Here is a 22922-nt window from a genome sequence, read left to right as displayed (position 1 = left end):
AATCTATTATGCTTTTTGAGGTACATGTATTTTATCATATACCATATATGCTTTTAAAAGTGTGTATTAATGTTTCAATTTCAATTCAAATTTCCAGCCTGACTACATTGGCAACACTGCATGTAACTAGTTGACCACGGCGGGGAGGAGGAGGAGGGCAGGGTGAAATCCAAAAAGAACAGAAGAGGGGCGTGTACACACACCCCCTATGGGTGTAGGGAAATCCCTGTCCTTTATGCCTTACATAGGGCTTAATTCAGTTGTTCTCAAACTTTCGTACTGGTGACCCCTTTCAAATAGCAAGCCTCTGAGTGCGACACCCCCTTATAAATTAAAAACACTTTTTTATATATTTAATGCCATTATAAATGCTGGATGCAAAGCGGGGTTTGGAGTGGAGGCTGATAGCTTGCGACCCCCCCATGTAATAACCTCGTGACCCCCTGAGGGGTCCCGACCCCCAGTTTGAGAATCCCTGGCTTAATTTAACTGGCAAGTTTTGCACTGCTGCAGCCAGCCACTTCAAATACACTGATGCAAACTCTTAGCATAGACACACTGCACTGGTGTAAAAAGAGACGTGCTAGTGAAGCTTTCCCTAAGTTTGAAACATTGGTGTAGTTACCTCAGAGCAAAAAAAGTCTTTCCTTCTTGGAATGCTTATTAGATGGGTCTGGGCTCCAACATGTTTGAGCAAATCCACTAATCCATCATTTAGCTCTTCTGTGTCCAGTTCACCATGTGTATGAGGATAATAGTTGCTCATAGCAAAGGTGTAATGTTAAACAGTTTTTGTAATTACATCTTTGAAACCCTCTGATTAAAGGTGTGTTGTGAAGGACAAGCAGCTAAAATATTTTGAGGGTGTGGGTCTGAGGATACTTGATTTTTTTCCAGTGGCCTCCCACTCTTAATTACTATAAAAAGACAAACCAGAAATTTAATTGACCCTGCAGCTCACAATAAGAACTGTATTGCTTCTTCCACGTTTTAAAATTTGAATGAACCTGATATAAAGGACTTAACTTTAAGCAATAGTTAAGACTGGGAAGAGAGTTTATAAGCAGCCCACAGACTTGAAACTGGAATGTATTTTTAAAAGTGGGATCCCTCCATTATAAGATACCAGTTTAATATTATGGAAGTTTTTTTAAATAGGGTTGAGGGTAGATATTGACACCACACACAAGCATATCTGCAAACCGAAAAAATAGACCAACCAACCGGGCATACTTTTCCTCATGCAAGCTTATTGTTATGTACAAATCTACTTCCTGGATCCATATATACTTGACAAATAAAAGTTTCATTCCGAGCCTGATCACATGTATATTTTACTTCTGTGTTTTAAACTGATAGCCAGTGCCAATCAAGATAAACTTAACAAAACACTAATACTGTTTGATGGACTATAAAATGCTCCACTCAAACTACCAAATAAGAAAACTACAGTGCTTGAAACAAATTAAGGTTAAATAAACAAAATAAGTCACCAGGTTCAGATAGTATACAATAGTTCTAAACTACCTTAAGCATGAACTGCTAGAAAAAATATGCATACACTCTTTAAAAAGGGCTACTGGAGATGACTGGAGGGTAGCAAATCTTGTACACCTATATTTTAAAAAGCCTTTAGGGATGATCTCAGGAATTACAGACCAGTAATGTTCTTAACAAACTAACTGAAAAAATAGTTTAAAATAGAGTAACAATGTACATAAGAGGGAAAAATTTGTACTACCTTACTAGGCTTTAAATTAACTGTCAGCCCAAGAAGAGGATATGGTCATCATTTAAGACAGCTCAATGAAGACCTAGGCTCAATGTGAAGCTGCTGTCAAAGAGAGTAGATTAAATGTTAAAATGGATAAAGAATGGAATGGAGAATAATAAAGAAATTATAACAGCATTATATAAATCGGGAGTTTGCCCTCATCTGAAATACTGTGTTCAGTATTGGTCATCCCCATCTCAAAAAGGATTTTGCAGAATTAGAAGAGGGTCAAGAGACCAGCGACAAGAATGAGTAGGAGGGTGGAAAAATCCTTGTGAACAGAGATCGAAAAGATCAAGATTGTGTACTTTAGAGAGGAGAAATTACTAAAGTATACAGAATAATGAAAGGTATTGAGAAGATTGTTTGGGAACTTCTATTCTCCGGTCTCAAAAATACAAGACTACAGGGACATTGAATGAAACTGAAAGGTAGCAAATTCAAAACTGATCAAAGGAAATACTTTCTCACACAATGCATAACACTGCTCTACAGCCAAAATGCTTCTGAAATAAATGTAGTCAAACTTTACTAATTCTGGGTCACTGAGAACGAAAATGATGTTTAAAATTGTTGATTGGCTCTAGTTTTCAAGATATGGTATTGGGTCAGTATATACGACCCTTGACTTGGGAATGGCGGAGGATAAGTGAGTTATAAAGGGAAGGGATCTCAATTTAAACCAGAAATGACTAAAATACATCTTTGACTGGATCTATGAATAAATCTATGACTGGGTTTGGACAGTACTTGCTTTTTAGGCAAAACAATGAATGATGCAATCTGAAGCTGGTATTGCGTCATACATGATATGAATTGCATCATGTTATTCCTAGAAGTCATGGATGATGCAATCATAACGAAGCTTACATCAGTCTGCTGAACAAATTGCCCTATATCAGCTCTAGAAATCATACAGTGTCGTGCTCTCTTATTTGTCAGTGTTTGATTTTGCAAAGGGACACATTTCTGTTTAGCCAAAGTGAGCAGAGATGCCTCGTACTTGTGTGAACAGTGCAGATAACTTCTGCTATGTTTGTGGTGAAGTGACTTTTGCATCACAAAAGCGCAGTATAACCACTATGGTTAAGAAAGCCTATCACCTTTATTTTGGCTGCAAAATTGCAGATCAGGACAAGAGGTGGTCCCCACACATATGCTGCAACACTTGTGCAACAAATCTTCGCCAGTGGTTGAACAGGAAAAGGAAATCTATGCCTTTTGCAGTGCCAATGATTTGGAGAGAGCCAACAGATCATACCAGCAGTTGTTACTTCTGCATGGTGCCTCCAGTTGGGAAAGGTGTGTCAAAGAAGAAAAAGTGGAGTGTGCATTATCCAAACATTCCATCAGCTATACGCCCAGTACCCCACGGAGAAGGACTGCCGGTTCCCGATGCACCAGAATCATTCTCACTTGAGTCAGACGAGGAAGAGGAAGAGGATGAAACTTCTGGTCCTGAACCATCAGTGTCACAGGACCCACATTTTCTCCCATCCTCCTCCTCTGAACCACACCTCATAACACAAGGTGAACTGAATGACCTTGTCAGGGATTTGGAACTACCCAAGAGTAAGGCAGAGCTGTTGGGCTCCAGACTACAGCAGTGGAATCTCCTGGCAGGTGATGTTAGGGTTTCCATGTTCCGTGACCGTCAAAAGGATCTTGTCCCATTCTTCTTCATGGAAGGTGATCTTGTAGCCTGCAATAACATCGATGGTGTGATGGCAGCCCTCAACATCGTTCACGATCCAGATGAGTGGAGACTGCTCATAGATTCATTGAAGACGAGTCTTAAAGCTGTTTTACTGCATAATGGCAATGTTTTGCCATCAATTCCAGTTGGTCATGCAGTCCATATGAAGGAAACCTATGACAACATGAAACAACTTTTGAGGTGCATAAACTATGACCAACATCAGTGGCAGCTTTGTGGCGATTTGAAGGTTGTTGCTCTCTTGCTTGGTCTGCAGACTGGATACACAAAGTACTGCTGTTTTCTCTGCGAATGGGATAGTCGTGCAAGAGATTCCCACTACATCAAGAAAGATTGGCCACTCCGACAGTCGTTGGAGCCTGGGAGGAAAAGTGTTCAGCATCCACCACTTGTTGAATCAAGGAAGATTTTGTTACCACCCTTGCACATCAAGCTGGGTCTGATGAAGAACTTTGTCAAGGCCATTGACAAAACACAAGCAGCTTTCAAGTACCTCTGTGGAAAATTTCCAAGGTTAAGTGAAGCTAAGATAAAGGAAGGTGTCTTTGTTGGTCCTCAGATTCGTGAATTTCTTCGAGATGATGCATTTGACCATGCACTGCGTGGCAAGGAAAAGACGGCATGGAAAGCCTTCCAGTTAGTGGCAATAAATTTTCTCGGAAACAACAAGGCAGACAACTACAGGTTGTTGGTGGAAAACCTCCTCAAGGCATACAAAAGCCTTGGTTGCAACATGTCACTAAAGATACATTTTTTGCACTCTCATCTAGATTTTTTTCCACCGAACTGCGGAGCAGTGAGCGACGAGCACGGCGAGCAATTTCACCAGGACATTGCAACAATGGAGAAACGCTATCAGGGCAAATGGAGCCCATCAATGCTTGCAGACTATTGCTGGACAGTGACAAGAGATGCTCCATTTAATGAATACAAGAGACAAGCCAACAAGCGCCGAGTAGACACTGAATAGGACTAAACTATGTACAGAATAGTTTTTTGCCTTTTATTTCATAATAAATTTTATTTATATAACCCTTTTGCTGATTTTTAAAGTGTTACATAAACAGGACAGGTGAAATATTATCATGTAAAGCAACCATAAACACATGAAAAGACCTAGGTTTACAATTTATGATTAAAACTCTACTATCTACACAATATACATAGACATAAAATGTAAAAACTTAAATATCTTAGAAACAGTAGCCAGTTGTTTTAATTGTCATATTTGAATTCAGCACATCAAAATACATAATAAATAGCACATTTTATCTCTGAAGCAGATGACTTCTCAAAAATTGTAGACCAGTGATTAGACTGTGAAACTCATTTGTCAGAGGACATATTTGTGACACTACAGCCCATATTCATCCTGGGAGTATGATTATGACATAATTATGGTGCTTTTTTTTTTTTTTTTTGAGATGGGTCATTTGAGGTGTCATTGGAAAAGATATGATTTGCTGAATATGATTATCCTATTTGTGTGCATGTAGCATTTTTGTATCTGAAGTTATGAATGCTGACTATGTATCAGTATTTCAAATGTGATTATACCTGGGTGACATCCACAAGACCAAATGTTTCCAGTCTAGACAGCTGGTTGTGAAGGGCCTATTCAGGGTAATGGGGCATTAGGAAAAACAATAGGCCTTAGGAGAAGCGTATCCCCCACCTGGTGAGCCTTCCTGCGAACGCTCTAGACAGCCTGTAAGTAATGGTTGCTATGACTCAGCAAGGGCCTGTGACCACATCACATGACACTTAACCCCATTTTGATACCTTTTATTTTTCCACAAATTGGGTGGGAATTGTTTTTGGAACAAAAGGATTCCCACCATATGTTCAAGCTATATAAGGTGGAGTGTGACATCATCTAGGGGCATCACTCCCCACACAAGAGAACTCCTGGAAATACCTAAGGAATGAACACTGAACTGGGGGAAGTGCTGGTCCCAGGCTGAAAGGATTTCTAGCCTGTGTATGGAAACCTAGTGGACTGCTTGCATGAGCAGCCAGGGTGAGAAATTGCATATTCATATCCAATATTTCTAGTATTTTAGGCTTAGTTTGCGGTTTTGTTTATTTACTAGGTAATCTGCTTTGATCGGTTTGCTATCACTTATAATCACTTAAAATCTATCTTTTGGTAGTTAATAAACTTGTTTTTTGCTTTATCTAAACCAGTGTGCCTTTGACTGCCATGTCTGGGAAAAATCTCAGCTTGGTTAACAACATGCTTGTTGCATATTCCTCCACATTGAGGGAGAAGTGAATTATTTATGAGCTTACATTGTACAGATCCCTGTGCAGTACAAGACAGTATAATTTTGGGTTTCTACTCCAGTGGGGGGTGCGTGCCTCGGAAGCTGGGGGTTATCTTGGCTGTAGCTTCTCTATTGTTGGTTCATGCAGTGGCTGGTCGGTGTCTGCATGTAACTGCAGCTGTGTGTGTCCCTGCCTATGTGAATGCTGGTGGGAGTGTAAGACCGGGAGCGATCTACAGCTTGTCACAGCAGCACAGTGTGAGAGGGAGCCCAGGCTGGTGAGTCAGAGGGTTCAGTGGTACCCCATCACAATATTTGAAGCCCAGAACTCATCAAGATTCAAAGAGGAATTGGACATTTGTGTGGACATCAAGAATATCCAGAAGCTATCACAGAAAATATTAAAAATCAAAAAGAAGCTTCATGGGATATAAATTCTCATGCTTCAGGGCCCAAGATCTATAACAAGTAGGAGTTAGGAAAAGACTCACTCGAGAAGCAGATTATTCCACATCTGCCTATTGTGGTGCTCACTTGTCCCTTCCTCAGAGACATCTCATGCTAGTTACTGTTGGAAATGGGATACTGGACTAGATGAATTACGTGTCTGATCCAGAATGGCAATGGCAATTTCCATATTCCTGCTAAACTGATTCTCTACTTGAGAAAAATAATCTTGTTTAAAAGGCATAGTATCTGATGTAGTTACAAATCAAACTCTCTTGACTTTATAAAATCTGTTTTATTTGAAACCCATCCCAATCTTGGGAATAAAAAAGTATATAGTTTTACTAAGTGGATCCTGTCTGTTAAAGTGATTGCCTTTATCATAAAACCTATATAAAGAAAGTTCATTTTCTCAATTGGCAGGCATGGTATTATCAATTCCAGTCGCAGAGTATCTCAAACAAAGGCATTCAATGATCCAATCCTGAAAACCATTACCTATGTAGGTGGTCTTTACATGTGTAAAGGTTTGCATAATCAGTCCTTAGAGCTTTAAATCCTGCTGTGACTGCTTCATTGCAGATTTCTTAGATGATGTTCTTCTGTACCATTAACGGGATGAAAAGCACATAGGCAAATGGTAAGGACAAAAACATTTTTGCCATTGCTAAACATAGGTAAACCTATTTTCCTTGCAAGCTTTATCTGCTCACTCAAGTGGAAAAATGACGAATCATGCAATACCGAGACACACAGGCCCATTGGTGGTTCATTACTCTATGTCAACAACTTCTACCAGGCCTGAGAAACTCACTACACCTAACACATCGCTGTCATAGTATTCATCTCTGAAGTGTGTCTTTTAAGGTATCATATGAAAGTATGGTAACACACTGATCATTAATATCACTGCAAAATGTACGTATTAACACTAGAAAAGGAATTGTTGACACTTACTGGTCTTATGCTTTAAAGCCTGTAACCAAACAAAAGAGAGCCAGGTTTTCTTCCATACAGGAGGGAAAGCAGTTATCTCCCTCTCTATAATGTAAATTGAGAATTGTGAAGCCAGATACAACAGGAGCTGTATTTGCATACAAGTCAACAGGAAAAAACAGGTTGAGGATGTGAAATCAGCATGGGAAGACAGCGAAGTCTGAAACCCAGGAGTTCATCCTGACTTTGGAAGCAAAGACAATAAACTTTGGGAACTATAAGGAGAAACAAACGACATTTCATTATCCAATTTTGCTGAGGAACACTCTTGGCAGAGGGGAGTGATTAATGAAAACTCTGGATCCTAATTTTGACCGAAAATCAGCAAGCTTGCAAAAGGACTGCGAGTGAGAAACTGTTTGCGTAGAAAGAACAGGAGTACTTGTGGCACCTTAGAGACTAACAAATTTATTAGAGCATAAGCTTTCGTGGGCTACAACCCACTTGGGAGAAGACATGAATGAACTATAGTACAATGGGTAGAGAGGTGGATGGGAGGACAATAATATTGCAGCTCTGATTTCTCTCAGTTCAGTTACTTATCCATACAATGTTCTGGGGGTTTTGTTATAGGATTCCATTCTCTTACATGCAGGTAGTTAAAAGGATTATTCATTGTGATGGTATATACTATTATGGTCACCACTTTTACAAGAATATGATAAATTTTGTACAAAGTGTGCCTTGTGAGGTATCATTTGAAGTGTCATAATCTGCTGAACATTATTGCCCTGGTAAAATGTGTATCAGTATTAATTGTAAAGTTACAAGATGCTACTGTATAGCATTGTTATAACATGCTCCAAGATTAAGTAAAGCAGGCCCAAACCAGTTTTTCACAGACAAAGACTCACTGGCACTCCAGCCAGGTGTTAAAGAGCTATCACAGGCTTAAGCAGCCACTCTCCAGCAATGGGAAGCTATAAACAATAAATTTACATTTCATCATAGGGACGGTTCAACCCTCACATCCACAAGAGACTACTTGTTGCCTGCACCCCATCTGGGGGTAACCCTCAAAGAGGCGAAAATGGTATAAATATGAGAGACAACACTGTACCTCTCTCTTCTTTGCTCATAGAATTAATTGGAAGGGACCTCAGGAGATCATCTAGTCCAACCCGCTGCTCAAAGCAGGACAAGTCCCCAGACAGTTTTTTTTTTAAACCCCAGTTCCCTAAATGGCCCCCTCAAGGATTGAACTCACAACCCTGGGTTTAGCAGACCAATGCTTAAACCCCTGAACTATCCCCTCCCCCATGACATCAACTCCTCTCAAAAAACTGAACTAAGGGGGAGGGGTCCCAGGCTGAAAGGAGATCCAGCCTCTGAAATTTACCACAGTGTATGGTGAGACAAAATAGTATAAATAATTCATGAGTGAATCTGCATGCTAAAGGCTGTGGATGTTCTGACAACAAAGCAGTGTAAAAGGCACACCAGGATAGAGAATTAAGAGCAGTATGTTCAACAGTCCAGATTGTTCTCTGGGGAATGTCACATATATGTGTAAGAGTCTCCAAGCATGGAAGGAGGTTCAACAAGAGCTGAATTAACAGTCTTATACTTCTTGCGGAGATGCAGTTTCAGTAATACCTTACATTTGGGAGTTCAAAGAAAACCTGCCATACTGGTTTCAACTTGTTTGATAATAATTTACATATTTACAATTGCAGCTTTCAAATGTCAGTACCTTCAGACATCCAAATCTGCATTTTTAGCATTCAAGAACCCCCAATACTTATTTTAGGCATGTAAGTGCCCATTTCAGCATTCAGAAAGCAGGATTTGGTTGCTAAAAATGTGCCCAAATTTGAAAAGTTAGGACTACAGACTTCAGCAGAATTTGGATAGGCCCAGAATGAATACAAGCAAAAGAATCATAAACGTCATACAATTTTTATTCCATATATTTTGGTGGGCCCCAGAACAGGAGTCCTATTGTGGAGGCACTGTAAAAATATGGCATCATGTCACTGTTGCTTCTCTTCATAAAGTATTTTCATTTATTCATTTTTTAAAATCTGAAATAAATTATCTGAACTAAAATAACATGTTTTATTCTTTGAGTTTGGGAAGCATAACACCCAACACCCTTGCAAATACAAACAAGCACAGCTTGAAATTGGACTGATCTGCTTTATCCTATATGAGGACTATTTATACTGGACAGATATACATATTGATTATTCTAGATTAAGATTACCGATATCTGAACTACCAGAAAGTACCTATGTCTTTGCTTTCACACACTGCAATATTAACTAATACTGCCTTTAATATTTCAACACAACCTAAGACTACATTAAGTTTCCAAACTGTACTTTGTTTACTGTACATACATTCCTGCCCCTCTAAATGCATTTCATTATACATAATATGTACATGATATGGCTGTAATTTGGGAAGATTGAAGTCTATTTTTGACCTCCAAGAAAACCTGAAGGGCAATCTTCTCAAGAGACCATTATTCTTACATAATATCTTATTACTTTTAGAAGCCAGTGTTTTGTGTTAAGGACCCTGATAAGAGCTACATCATCAGACTTGTACATGTTGAAGACAGTTATAACATGATCTCATATACAATTTATTTTAAATTATGCTGTAATGTATAGTATATCTGGATTGTTATGGAAGAGGTTTACAGTTTTAAGAACAAAATTCACTCATTCTGCTTTTAAATTTTAACGTTTTAAATGTTGTATTAGGAGACCTCTTAGAACTGGAGTAATGGAAAAGATAAGGCTTACAAATAAACTCTGTCAATGCAGTGATAATGCGAGTGCTTTCAAAATAATCTTTCCTTATTAAGGCTTTCTAAACAGAGCTGGCTGACATTCAATTAACATCCCTTCTACAAACAATCTGAAATATTCTTGATAAAATATTTTTAGTATTGCCACCGTTTGGCTCAGGCATATAAGAACAGGCTGAAGGTCATTTTGAGGATGAAGAAAATAAATCTCAGATAAAAGGAAAGTTAATAAATTAATCCCTAGAAAGACAAAGTATTTTAAGAACTCCTATATTTAAAGTTGTGTGTATGTCTTTGTTTACAGTAATCTGAACCTATTATAATTTGAACATTAAAAGCAATGGACCAAACTCATCCACAGTGTAAATCCATTGAAGTCAATAAAATTTACCCCAAGGATGGACTTGGCCTGTCAGGAGTCTTTTTTGTTTGTTTGGGGTTTTTTTCTCCTCTCTCTCTTTTCTTTTGCTTTCAAGACTATAGAACGGCATACATAGTTTTGACTAAGAGCTCCTCATCTCACTTTTTCTGAGGAAATTTTTCTTTTGCTTAAACAAACAGGCATGTGGCTGCATTTATGATGCTTACATTTATTCCATGTTCGTATTCTTAGAACTTTAAATGACAATCAAACATTTTAATTTAATAGATAAAACTGAACATGAGAAAACAATGGTTTTGCACACAAATGGAAATTGAGTTAAATCTATCTTATTCACCAAAATATCAAAAATTTCAGGCCCCATCCTGAAAAGCCTTTACTATTGTTTAACCATTGCATTCTGTGCTGCTTTAAGAACTGAATTGATAATTATTTCTGGTGTATTCTTTGTCATATTTCTTTGATCTGAGAGAAAACTATACACCAATTAATTGTCCAAGTAATGCTTTGGTATCCTTTAACATTCTATTATACTAAAATAGTTTGTGTTTTATAAGATAAGTCACCCCTTCAAATGGACTACAAATCAATCTTGTAATTAATAAATAATGGGCAACATAAAACGTGTTTTGTCACATATATTTAACTATAGACATACTACTAAACATTTTTTAGAATGTAAAAAGTCTGGTGTGGCAAAACCCAGAGATATTCCTGGAAACCAAAAAGTTATAATCTTCCCAAAGTACAACTGTAAGAAAAAATGTTTCAATGATGTGGGAAATTTCTCTACTCTGGAATAATATATTGTCTTTTTAAAAAATAAATAAATAAATAACACGATCCAAATATTCAGAAGCATCCTCTCAAGCATAAGGACTAATGATTCTTACTTACAGCAACTGAAAAATCTCAAGTCATCTCACGTGAATTAAAAAAAGTAAGCTGTATAAGATGTTCTGAAAAAAGTCAATAGTAGAAAGGAAAGGACACATGCACAACTATGGAGAATACTATGTTTGATAAATTATAAGAAATAATTAAACTAATTCCCTGGCAGCATTTATAACTTCATTGAGCTTTGTACCTGAGCTTCAGATCACTGGATGAATCCAATTATTCCATAAGGCATTTGAATTTCTTCTGTCTCTCTTCCCCAATTACTTTAACAAAACAATATCTAATTTAATATTTACACACTTTCACAAAAGGAAATAGCAAAAATATTAATTCTAAAAGGACAACAATCAACCTCACAGCAAACTCCACAATGATAAATCCCAAGCCTACCCTTCTCTAAAAACTTTAACAAGCTTGGAATATAACTGCTGTAAGAAGCCAACAGCGTTAACAGTACATGCCAAAAATATCCTTCGTGAGCTGTTCTAATTGCTCAAGATAAGAAAACAAATTTTCAAAACAGATATTCTCATAACAAAACAGACTAATGTTATGTTTTTATAAAACAGCTTACTTTTAAAGGTATAAGTAAGAGTCCTAGTAACTCAATTAAAAGAACTGGCAGAGTATTAATACAGGGCAGTATACCATTTTTCTTGTAGTTTTGAATAGCAGGTTTCTCAGAAATCTACTAAAATATAGAATACACCAAATTTGATAGTGGGTCTCTGCCAACAACTTCCAGCTGTCCAAAGACAAGACGAATAATGATGTGGTGACAAAATACATACCTATAATTGTTTACTTGTAACAATATCTGCTGTTTAGAAGCAACTACTGCAACCATCAGCTTCAGTCAGTCATTCACCACTCACACTGTCAGCAAACCACAAGCACACACTAATAAGTATTTGGCAGGGAAGCACAGTCATTAAAAGGACAAAGCTCAATTTCTCTCTCTCTCTCTTTTTTTTTTTTTTTTTTTTATTAAACTGCTCAAAAATTTTCAGTTTTGGGATAAGGATTCAAGTCTACTTCCAGGTTAAGACAGAACTGCTGATTTCTCTGAATTTCTAATGCCTCATCCCACTATCACTGGAAAAAAGCATCCACATTTCACACTACTGTTTTCCCCCCTTGAATCTTGTCAACATTCCCAATCTTATTGAAATTAATGGCATTAACTTTGCATATGTAAAATAGTAAACCAATTTCATATCAACTTGACATATCTTATTTCAAATCATGTTTTAAATGCATCCAGCTCCTCACACAGGCAATGAGATATCTGCTTGTATGAAAAAAAATGTAGTGCCAAGCTGTTAAGTTTCTAAAAGTTTCCTGATAATTTCTCAAGAATCAAAGAATGTTATAATTTTTTTAAGACAGGTATTTTAATTTTATGTAAAGTATATTCAACTTAATGAAAGTAAATGCAATAGACGATGACTAAACAAATGCCATCTTGCACTAGTTGACCTGGAAATCCTGGCAAACATTTTTCTTGCTTTTTCTGCTCACTCAGTGAGAACACGAAAAAATTAACTTCTCATACTTATAAAGTATCTATATATACACACAGAAGCTTATAAATGATTCTGTAATTCCTAAATTACCTGATGGGGGAGTTGTAAGAATTTAGGTTAGTAATGTGCTTTGAAAATATAAAGCCCTATATAAATACTAAGTGTTATTATCAAAACCTACCAGCATATAGAATGTTCTTACTGTAATGAGAAGCAACGGGCCACACTGTACGACAAATATTTTTTAAATGACATTACATCTAGTTGCAGGAGCTCACAAGGTAAAACCTCATCAACTGCGGGCTCCACATTCCTCTAGCATTTTGTATTTTGAGTTGGAATCATAATATCATAACTTATTTTCTGCTTTGACATCATAATGGTATGATAGTCCATCAAAAAACATGTCAAGTTATTTTTCCTAAGGACATATTCAGATTAGGAAACAATTAGACAGATAAAAACAAGCTTTACAGCTAGGTCAGAAAGAAGTTGCACCACTTCAGATGTGCATTTCTGACCAATATACTTCTACATAAAATGAAATACTGAAAGTCACAGGAAACATTATGCACTGTTTCTAAACCTTGAAAACATCAAGTATTTTATTTACATTTGTATTTAATGAACCCAGTGCTCTGGATGTATATACTAATATTATAAAAAGTAAAACAAAATGTCCATAAGGTCATAAACTCTCCCAAAACTACAAACACATTATGGGCTGTGGTAAAACTACCAAGGATCCTGTCCATTTCACATAGGTAATGTTTGGGACGCTCTGGAGAGGGAAGAAGTGATGAAGCTCTTGAACCTACAGAAGATACAACTTCATACTTATTAGTTTCTGTAGCTGGTATTGGATAAAGATGGAGCCATAGAAATAGTAACCTAATATTAATCTGAAGAAGTGAGGTTTTTACCCACGAAAGCTTACGCCCAAATAAATCTGTTAGTCTTTAAGGTGCCACCAGACTCCTTGTTGTTTTAGTAACTTAATAGACATCCAAGAAACTTCCCCACAACCACCCAAGTGATTCTGCTAGGTATTGCTTCTTTTCATTAATATACCTATTTGAAGTAGACTGCCTCCTCCACATACTATGTTGGACACTGTATGGGCCACTTTTCTTTCCAGTCTCTCTGAATTCCCTTTATTCATAGAATCATAAAATATCAGGGTTGGAAGGGACCTCTGGAGATCATCTAGTACAACCCCCTGCTCAAAGCAGGACCAATTCCCAGACAGATTTTTGCCCCAGATCCCTAAATGGCCCCCTCAAGGATTGAACTCACAACCCTGGGTTTAGCAGGCCAATGCTCAAACCACTGAGCAATCCCTCCCCCTTATTACCACTATTCAGCTCTCATTCTCTTCCTCTCTGCCACCTCATCAATTTTGTGATCCCCATTCTATCAATCTCTTTCATTTCTCTGCTACTCTTAACCCTATGCTTCCATCCCTCACATCTAGTATTTTAGAAATTTAGGATTTGGCCTACTTGATCAAACCAAAGGTCCATCTAGTCCAGAAGGCTCTCTGCAACAGTAGCCAGTACCAGATACTGCAGAAGGAAGTATAAGAAACCGTGAAGTGGGAAAATATTTAACAGGTCTACCGGGAAAATTTCTTCTTAACTTCCTTAGTTAGAGGTTGCTGTATGTCCTGGTGAAAAAGTTTATATCCCTTCTAAAACTCTTGTGTTTCATTTATTTCCCTATCTTTAAAAATCCTTACTACCATAATTCTGGATGTTCTCATTATCAAAGTAACTACCCTTATTTTTTATTGTATTTTTTAATCATGCTTTCAAAGGGGAAAGGGTTGAGAAGCAGCCTACAATACTGCCTGAAAATTATAATTACACAAAATGCTGGATCCCTCATTAGAAGTGTCCTTGGGATCCTTATTTTTTTCTTAAGAGAAAAGCTGTACCAGAGATTCATAAACCAAGCTCAGACTTAGATAATGCAAAACCTTCACAGCTCTTGTACTTCTTTCTTCTTCAAAGAAAATTACCAGACAATCAAGGCCTATTTGAAAGGAAACAGTTTGTTTGGTTATACTAACTTTATCAGAAATTCAAACAGAAACCAACGCATTGACGTATAATATTTCACACAAAAGAATGTAGGGAATCATAACCATAGCATTTGAGTGCACAATATGCAACCCACAAAACTAGGTGATGCTCTAAAATGGAAAAAAATACAAGTCTTAGGCTTATACTGCAAATGTAGAACGTAAGTGTTAAAACTGAGAATAGACTAATATTTTCAGCTTCAGCAATATAACCTAAATAGAGAGCAAAGCACTGTCTTCTCACATATACTGAAATTCCAAATGCATTTTCTCATTTCCAAGAACATTAAAGCCTGTTATTTTGAAGATCATACAATAGACTGAAGATTAGTTAACATTCTCTATAACCTCAGAATATTAAGAAAAGTACAAGTGGTAATTTCATTTGGTTTTATAACAGTTGTTCCCACTATGATAGTTAGAATGAGTTGAAGTTTCCATTATAAACTATTGTCTTTAGGGGATTCTAACACATAAGTAAAAATTTACTCTAGCATTAAAGTTACCAAAACAATCACTCAGCTGAGAAGTCCTCTCTTTTTTCCAATAAAAAGTAGGACTGTCGATTAACTGCAGTTAACCCATGCCATTAACTCAAAAAAATGAATCACGATTAAAAAAATTAATTGCAGTTTTAATCACACTGTTGAACAACAGAATACAAATAGAAATTTATTAAATATTTTTGGATGTTTTTCTACATTTTCAAATATATTGATTTCAATTACAACACAGAATACAAAGTGTACAGTGCTCACTTTATATTATTTTTATTACAAATATTTGCACTGTAAATATGATAAACAAAATAAATAGTATTTTTCAATTCACCTCATAAAGGTACCATAATGCAATCTCTTTATCGTAAAATGTAAAATTTTTTTGTTACATAACTGCATTCAAAAATAAAACAACATAAAACTTTAGCACCTACAAGTCCACTCAGTCCCGCTTTTTGTTCAGCCAATCGCTAAGCCAAACGAATTTGTTTACATTTACCGGAGATAATGCTGCTGGTTTCTTGTTTACAATGTCACCTGAAAGTGAGAACAGGCATTCACATGGCACTTTTGTAGCCAGCATTGCAAGGTATTTATGTGCCAGATATGCTAAACGTTCATAAGCCCCTTCATGCTTCGGCCACCATTCCAGAAAACATGCTTCCATGCGGATGACGCTCGTTAAAAAATAATACATTAATTAAATTTTGACTGACGTCCTTGGGGGAGAATAGTACGTCTCCTGCTCTGTTTTACCTGCATTCTGCCATATATTTCATGTTATAGCAGTCTCGGATGATGACCCAGCACATGTTCTTTTTAAGAACACTTTCACTGCAGATTTAACAAAATGCAAAGAAGGTACCAATGTGAGATTTCTAAAGATAGCTACTGCACTCAAACCAAGGTTTAAGAATCTGAAGCGCCTTCCAAAATCTGAGAGGGACGAGGTGTGGAGCATGCTTTCAGAAGTCTTAAAAGAGCAACACTCCGATGCAGAAACTACAGAGCCCAAACCAGATCGTGGCATCTGACTTAGATGATGAAAATGAACATGAATTGGTCCACATTGCTTTGGATCGTTATCGAGCAGAACCAGTCATCGGCATAGACACATGTCCTCTGGAATGGTGGTTGAAGATGAAGGGACATATGAATCTTGAGCGCATCTGGCACGTAAATATCTTGCGACGCCGGCTAAAACAGTGCCATGCAAACGTAAACAAACTTGTTTGTCTGAGTGACTGGCTGAACAAGAAGTAAGACTGAATGGACTTGTAGACTATAAAGTTTTACATTGTTTTGTTTTTAAGTGCAGTTATTTTTTGTACATAATTCTACATTTATATGTTCAATTTTCATGATAAAGAGAGTGCATTACAGTACTTGTATGATGTGAATTGAAAAATACTATTTCTTTTGTTTTTCACAGCACAAATATTTGTAATCAAAAATAAATATAAAGTGAGCACTGTATTCTCTGTTGTAATTGAAATCAATATATTTGGAAATGTACAAAACATCAAAAAAAATTAAAGAAATAGTATTATATTATTGTTTAACAGCGCAATTAATCACAATTAATTTTTTAAATCACGTAATTAATCGTTATTAATTTTTTTAATCGCTTGACAGCCCTAATAAAAAGCCATCCATTTTTTAAAAGAAAGCTTAGTTTAAAGTATACTTTAAGGAAAAGAAAAGGTAGGTTTTCACTGCCTTTGATATTTTGCATTTGCGCACTTCGAACGTAGTTTCTATATAGAAAATTAAAAAGCATACATATAAACATACATATATAAATTTTGCAGATGCCACGCAAAATCCTTGCCACCATGTAAAATACCATATAAACCTTTCAAGCAACTTCTAAGCTTTGGCTGAGTCCTCTGTATTGAAGTGCATTTTACCCAAAGAAATTTACTATACATTTAATATTCATGGGGGCCTTATTCAGCACTAGTGTTTCACACAAAAATCCAAAGTAGTTTTGTGTGAGAAAGGAAAATTAAACAGGGAGCTAAATTAGTTTATGGTACATACATGTTTGCCCAATAGATCACAGACCAGTTTTCTTATATAAAATGTGCAATATCTAGACTGGTCAAAAGCCCTAACTCCTATTAGCTAACTAATTTTTTTTTTTAAATCTGCTAAAGCACATCTTCCCCAAACAAGAAATCAGAGCAAACCCTCAGATAAAAAAAAAGTAATGTTAAACTTTGTAACAAAAATTAATATGGAAGCATCAACTTCACTAAACATGACAAAAACCAACAAAACCAAACATTTATAATTGTTTAGACTCAATGCCATCATTAAGGGAAGCAAGTGCTTGGAATATACGTAGTCTGAATCCGTATAACTTCAGTAACTCATTACTTGATTCTTCAATCGAGTAGGGCTTGCAGAGTGAAAGGCAACTTCCCCTCCCCTAAAAGCCATCACCAAAACACAAAATCTAGGTCATGCTTTTGGTATTGTCAGTCTAATGGTTAAATTTCTTTCACGTTGAAACATCTACCAAATAATGAAGAAAAAAAATTACTTGATCTGTCATTCTCAGTTTCTGATGATGGATATACCCTAAAGGAATTACATGTCAGTTATGGGGGGGGGGGAAGTACAAGCCAATCAGTGCAAAGCAATTAATTCCCCATTCTTACAGATGAGTAGACTAGATTAGGATCAACTCTAATCTCAGATAGCAATATCATCTTCTGCAGCAATTGATGATATGGGATACAAAAGTATGTATAATTAGACAAATTAAATAAAACAAGTTTTGTTATTTTAAAAAGTATGTCTAGCACAAACATGCAGTAGCTAACAAAGCATAATAATTACATGTGGCCAAATCACTGGCATATCTCCCAGAAGTAGCTCTGGGTATATCTACTATTTGGGTTCCCTGTATCTCTCTCAAATAGGTTTTCTTATCATTTATGCTGAAAATCTGAGAGGTCAGAAACATAAAACCTTGAAACTGAGATTGAGGCCTTGGCTACACTGGCGGTGTACAGCGCTGCAACTTGCTGCGCTAAGGGGTGTGAAAAAACACCCCCCTGAGCGCAGCGAGTACAGCGCTGTAAAGCGCCAGTGTAATCAGAGCCTGCAGCGCTGCACGCTCGCTCGCAGTGATGCAAGCTATTCCCCTCGGAGAGGTGGAGTACATACAGCGCTGCGAGAGCGTGACTACACTTGCACTTCACAGCAGTGAAGTCCCGAGTGTAGCCAAGGCCTGAAACAAAACTTTCACAATTAAAAAGCTTATTAATATATTACATGATTTTCTCTAAAAATCAGTGTCAGCAGCCAAACACAAAGGAGAAGGAACAGGATATTCTGTTCTCCCATATAATCAAAAAAGATAATCAGCAAAGAAACGGATGTAACTTTTAATAATAGCCCTTTGCGAGTTTGAAAGTGAATGAAAATTAAATGTTAAAAACATGAGAATTGCATTGGCTGTGTTTTTTAAAAGAAACTGGCCACAAATATGCTACATTTGTTGATTTGTTCAAATTTCAATTATTTGTTTTCAGTTTTGGTCACCTCATCTAAAAAGGATGTAGAAACAAGAGAGATTCCCAAACAGCAACCAAAATGTAGAAATTAGTCTAGTTGGCTGGCTAGGGGCTTGGGGTTTTTTGTATGTTTGTTTTATTTTGTTAAGAGAGAGTGGGGTTCCATATACACAGATTTTGGGTTGTTACTGTACAGCATTCTAGGGTTATTTAATTTTAAAAGGGAAAACAAATGTATGTGAACAGTATAGAGGAGGGAAGAAGGTAGAGAAAACAGTTATCTCGCATTCCTGACCTACAATAGAAAGGGGAAAAGGACACTCAAAGGAACAAAAAAAATATAACACATTACATAACAAATAATTAACCTGTGAAATACACAACCAGGGGTATTATTGTGCACTGAGACTGTATAAACAGAATGCTTGTCAAACATCAGAGACCATTGCTGTGTACCCCCATATTTAGTGTAGTTTTCAAATTTTTGTCCCAAAATTTGAGTATACTCTGATGAAATATGCCAAAATCATTACTATAATGTACACCTCTACCCCGATATAACGTGACCCGATATAACACAAATTCAGATATAACGCGGTAAAGCAGCGCTCTGGGGGGGCGGGGCTGCGTGCTCCGGCAGATCAAAGCAAGTTCAATAGAACACGGTTTCACCTATAACGCGGTAAGATTTTTTGGCTCCCGAGGACAGCGTTATATCGGGGTAGAGGTGTAGTTATGTTCTCCATTTTTAACTGCTCATTGCCAACCATTACTGAAGTTCTCAAGCATTAAGTAGAATACTTTAAAATACAAACAAATGCTACATCCAAACTCTAAGTGGGTTGGTTATTTTGGAAGAATTTTTGTTCTCTGACTTGAGTGCCATAGTTTGTTTGTTTATTTATTGGGAAAATGCACAGGTATTCTTATGCATCTTTTCTTAGAAACCCCACAAAAAAGCTTATTGCAAGCTGGGCTGTTTCTCTTTACAGAGAGGAAAACATCAGCAGCACAGAGCCATGAACACAAGTATTCTCTTTTACACTTCACCTTACATTTTCCAAGTGCCAGGGCTTGGAAGATTCCAAAATCATCCATTCTTGCAGTGAATTTAATTCACAGTATGCTATTAACTCTGCAAATTTGTTCGAGAAATTTTAAATATGGTAGCATCTGCCTTTTCACCTATATGATACTGAATTGTTTTTAAGTGATAGAATAAACACCTTTGTACAGAGGAAGTTAATCATATTTAATAGATTTCTTCATGATGGCAGCATAAACCATCCTGAATTGTGTTTTAGTGGCAACATACCCACCCCCTTTGTTCAAGCACAACAGCGAGATCAGAACTGCTCTTGGAAGTATTTAAATTAGTTGTAAACCATCTTTTTCCTCATACTATCACCTATGTATTTATCTACTAGCTTTTTATTCACTCAACAACACTACTGCAAAGTACTGTATAGACCAATATTTGAAATGAGTTTACTCAGACAAGGGCAGTGTCAGACTGCAGAACATTTTGCCCTTTGAGGTCTCAGTTTGTGGAGGCACCTCACTCACGGTGTAATTGATTTTTCAAGAAAAAGGTTTTGTATATAAAAGCAAGGTAAACATCTATCTGCATGAGCAACTGGCAAATTGAGACTTTCACCGAAGTTCTAGGAAATTCAGATGAATTATTTTCCCTCAAATTTTAAAATGGTTGGGCATTATAAAGAGTATAATACCATCACTTCGAAGATGGAAGAAGCTCAAATAGACTTCTTAGAAATAAAAACAACTTTAAAACCCCTAATACAGCTGTGGTAGGAGGACACTAAAGGTGCTGCATTTTGTCTTACTGATCCACAGCACTAAATGACTGTCACGAGTCTGTCTAGAAAAAAAAATGTCATCAGCATAATTTAAGGTGTGAATTTAAAATAGTGCAAAAAGCTGTGTGGACAAGCTTATTTAGCTTTACAAGTGGCTTATTTCAGTTTAGGTTACATTGATTAGGAATAAGTTTAAGCTAAACCAAAACAGGAGTGGCTGTGCAGCCTTTTGCACTGATTTAATTATATTGGTTTAAAAGCTGGTTCAGGTTATACGGGTGCAATTTACTCTTATAGACAAGCCCTAAGACAACAGGCCAATTCTTGCTATTCCTCAATTCAGGCACCACAGTGGTTAAATGAAGGAATCTTACAAATCCTTCAGGCTGAAGGTACTGTGACAGACCCAGACCAGTGGGGTACAGGAGTCTGGTAGAGGGCAAATATACTGGTCACTGGATGAGTAGTTTTCTGTTCCCTGAGTGACCAGAGCAGGGGCTGCACTAGAGTAATCAGGAACCTGCTAGAACCAGTTAAGGCAGGCAGGCTAATTAGGACACCTGGAGCCAATTAAGGAGAAGCTTCTAGAATCAATTAAGGCAGGCTAATCAGGGCACCTGGGTTTTAAAAAGGAGCTCACTTCAGTTTGTGGTGCGAGTGTGAGGAGCTGGGAGCAAGAGGCGCAAGGAGCTGAGACTGTGTGCTGCTGGAGGACTGAGAAGCACAAGCGTTATCAGACACCAGGAGGAAGGTCCTGTGATGAGAATAAGGAAGGTGTTTGGAGGAGGCCATGGGGAAGTAGCCCAGGGAGTTGTAGCTGTCATGCAGCTGTTACAGGAGGCACTATAGACAGCTGCAGTCCACAGGGCCCTGGGCTGGAACCCAGAGTAGAGGGCGGGCCCCGGTTCCCCCCAAACCTCCCAATTGACCTGGACTGTGGGTTCTTCCAGACGGGAAGGTCTCTGGGTTGCTCCCCAACCCACACGGTGAATCTCTGAGGCAAGAAAATCCGCCAATAAGCGCAGGACCCACCAAGATAGAGGAGGAACTTTGTCACAGTACGTTGCCACTTATCCCATTTCTGGAAGTGGATAAGAAATTGGAGAACACACGCAGAGAATAAAAGAAGGAAAATGAGATTTGTCTATTCTGTATAAACTAAGAGCCAGGAGGAATACTGAGAGAAATATGTAACTGGTCAACACTGAACTAGACCAGGTATACCAGAAAAATGTGCATATCCAGTACATCTTTGTATATTATACTTGGTATGCCGTGACTTTCTATCTATGTTATGGTAAGAAGGGCAGCTGAGGTCCATTCTGTAATACAAAATCAGGTTACATTGATACATAAGTGCAAGGTAAATCCCAAGATAGGTATAGATATATTTATTAGTTATTTTATTTATTTATTTATGGATGGGTAGGGAGGGAGTGGTTATGTTTACCAGGCTAAAGCAGAAACAAGAACTAACAGTGTCTCAAATTCTAGGCTGTATGTTCCCAGTACAGATAATCAGCATATAACAAATCAAATGAAGACAAAATAGTTTAAAGCAAAACTTATCCCCTTTATTAGTTATGGCTTCTACCCATAGACTCTTGCTGTAAGTCCTTCCATTTTTTCTTCTTCATAATCTTCTGCAGGATAATTAAATACACCAGCTCTGATTGACAAATCGGAGTCACAACTTCACCTAATTTCCACAGCTGGTGGGTTTTTTTCACCAAAGGATGAAGCCTCAAAGGGTATCCCCATATCCTTCAGTAGTAAACAGAAAATATAAATTGAGAAAATAGTAAATCCTTCACTTTAAACAGAAGAATTACTGGTCTTAAATTCAAAATTTCCCCAGGGGACAGTGGTATTATTTATTACCCTACATTTGAATTACAATCTCTCTGTTCCTTTAAATAAGCTGGTAGTTTAACTCTGGGAAAAGGATGTGATCTAAAAACCCACATATATAGTAGAAACCATGATTCTGGAAACAAAATTATTCTAAAAGCGTTTTAATTATACAGCCAAATTTTAATGGCAACAAATTCATAGACCAGCATGAGGCTAACTTGTAAATGTCAAGCACTTACAGCCGAGTACTTGGTTAGGTAAGGTAGGATCTTTTCACCTTGAAAGCATCAAATATTTTTTAAAAGATTTTATATTTAGCTGGCAGACCACATGATTGAAGTCTAAAAGTTAAAATAGTTGTTAGAAGCAAA

The 22922-nt window shown here is 37.2% G+C and overlaps 1 protein-coding gene across 2 annotated transcripts in view; it reads right to left on the bottom strand.

The window, feature by feature from the left end:
- The window catches only part of PLEKHA7 (pleckstrin homology domain containing A7), a 306972-nt gene that overhangs the window by 192498 nt on the left and 91552 nt on the right, over positions 1 to 22922 (bottom strand). Inside the window, exon 1 of one of the 2 annotated variants that reach the window (XM_026651360.1) lies at positions 11429 to 11484. The exons of the other annotated variant lie outside the window; for it this stretch is intronic. The gene's annotated coding sequence lies outside the window, so the exon portion shown is untranslated. Of the gene's footprint in view, positions 1 to 11428; positions 11485 to 22922 lie in introns of those variants that run through there. 2 annotated transcript variants of the gene reach the window in all.

Source organism: Terrapene carolina, unplaced genomic scaffold, assembly GCF_002925995.2.
Source record: "Terrapene carolina triunguis isolate 2854851 unplaced genomic scaffold, T_m_triunguis-2.0 Scaffold96, whole genome shotgun sequence".
Taxonomy (NCBI): Eukaryota; Metazoa; Chordata; order Testudines; family Emydidae; genus Terrapene; species Terrapene triunguis.
The sequence above is the reverse complement of the archived record's forward strand: the minus strand, read 5'-3'. Positions and strand labels throughout refer to the sequence as shown.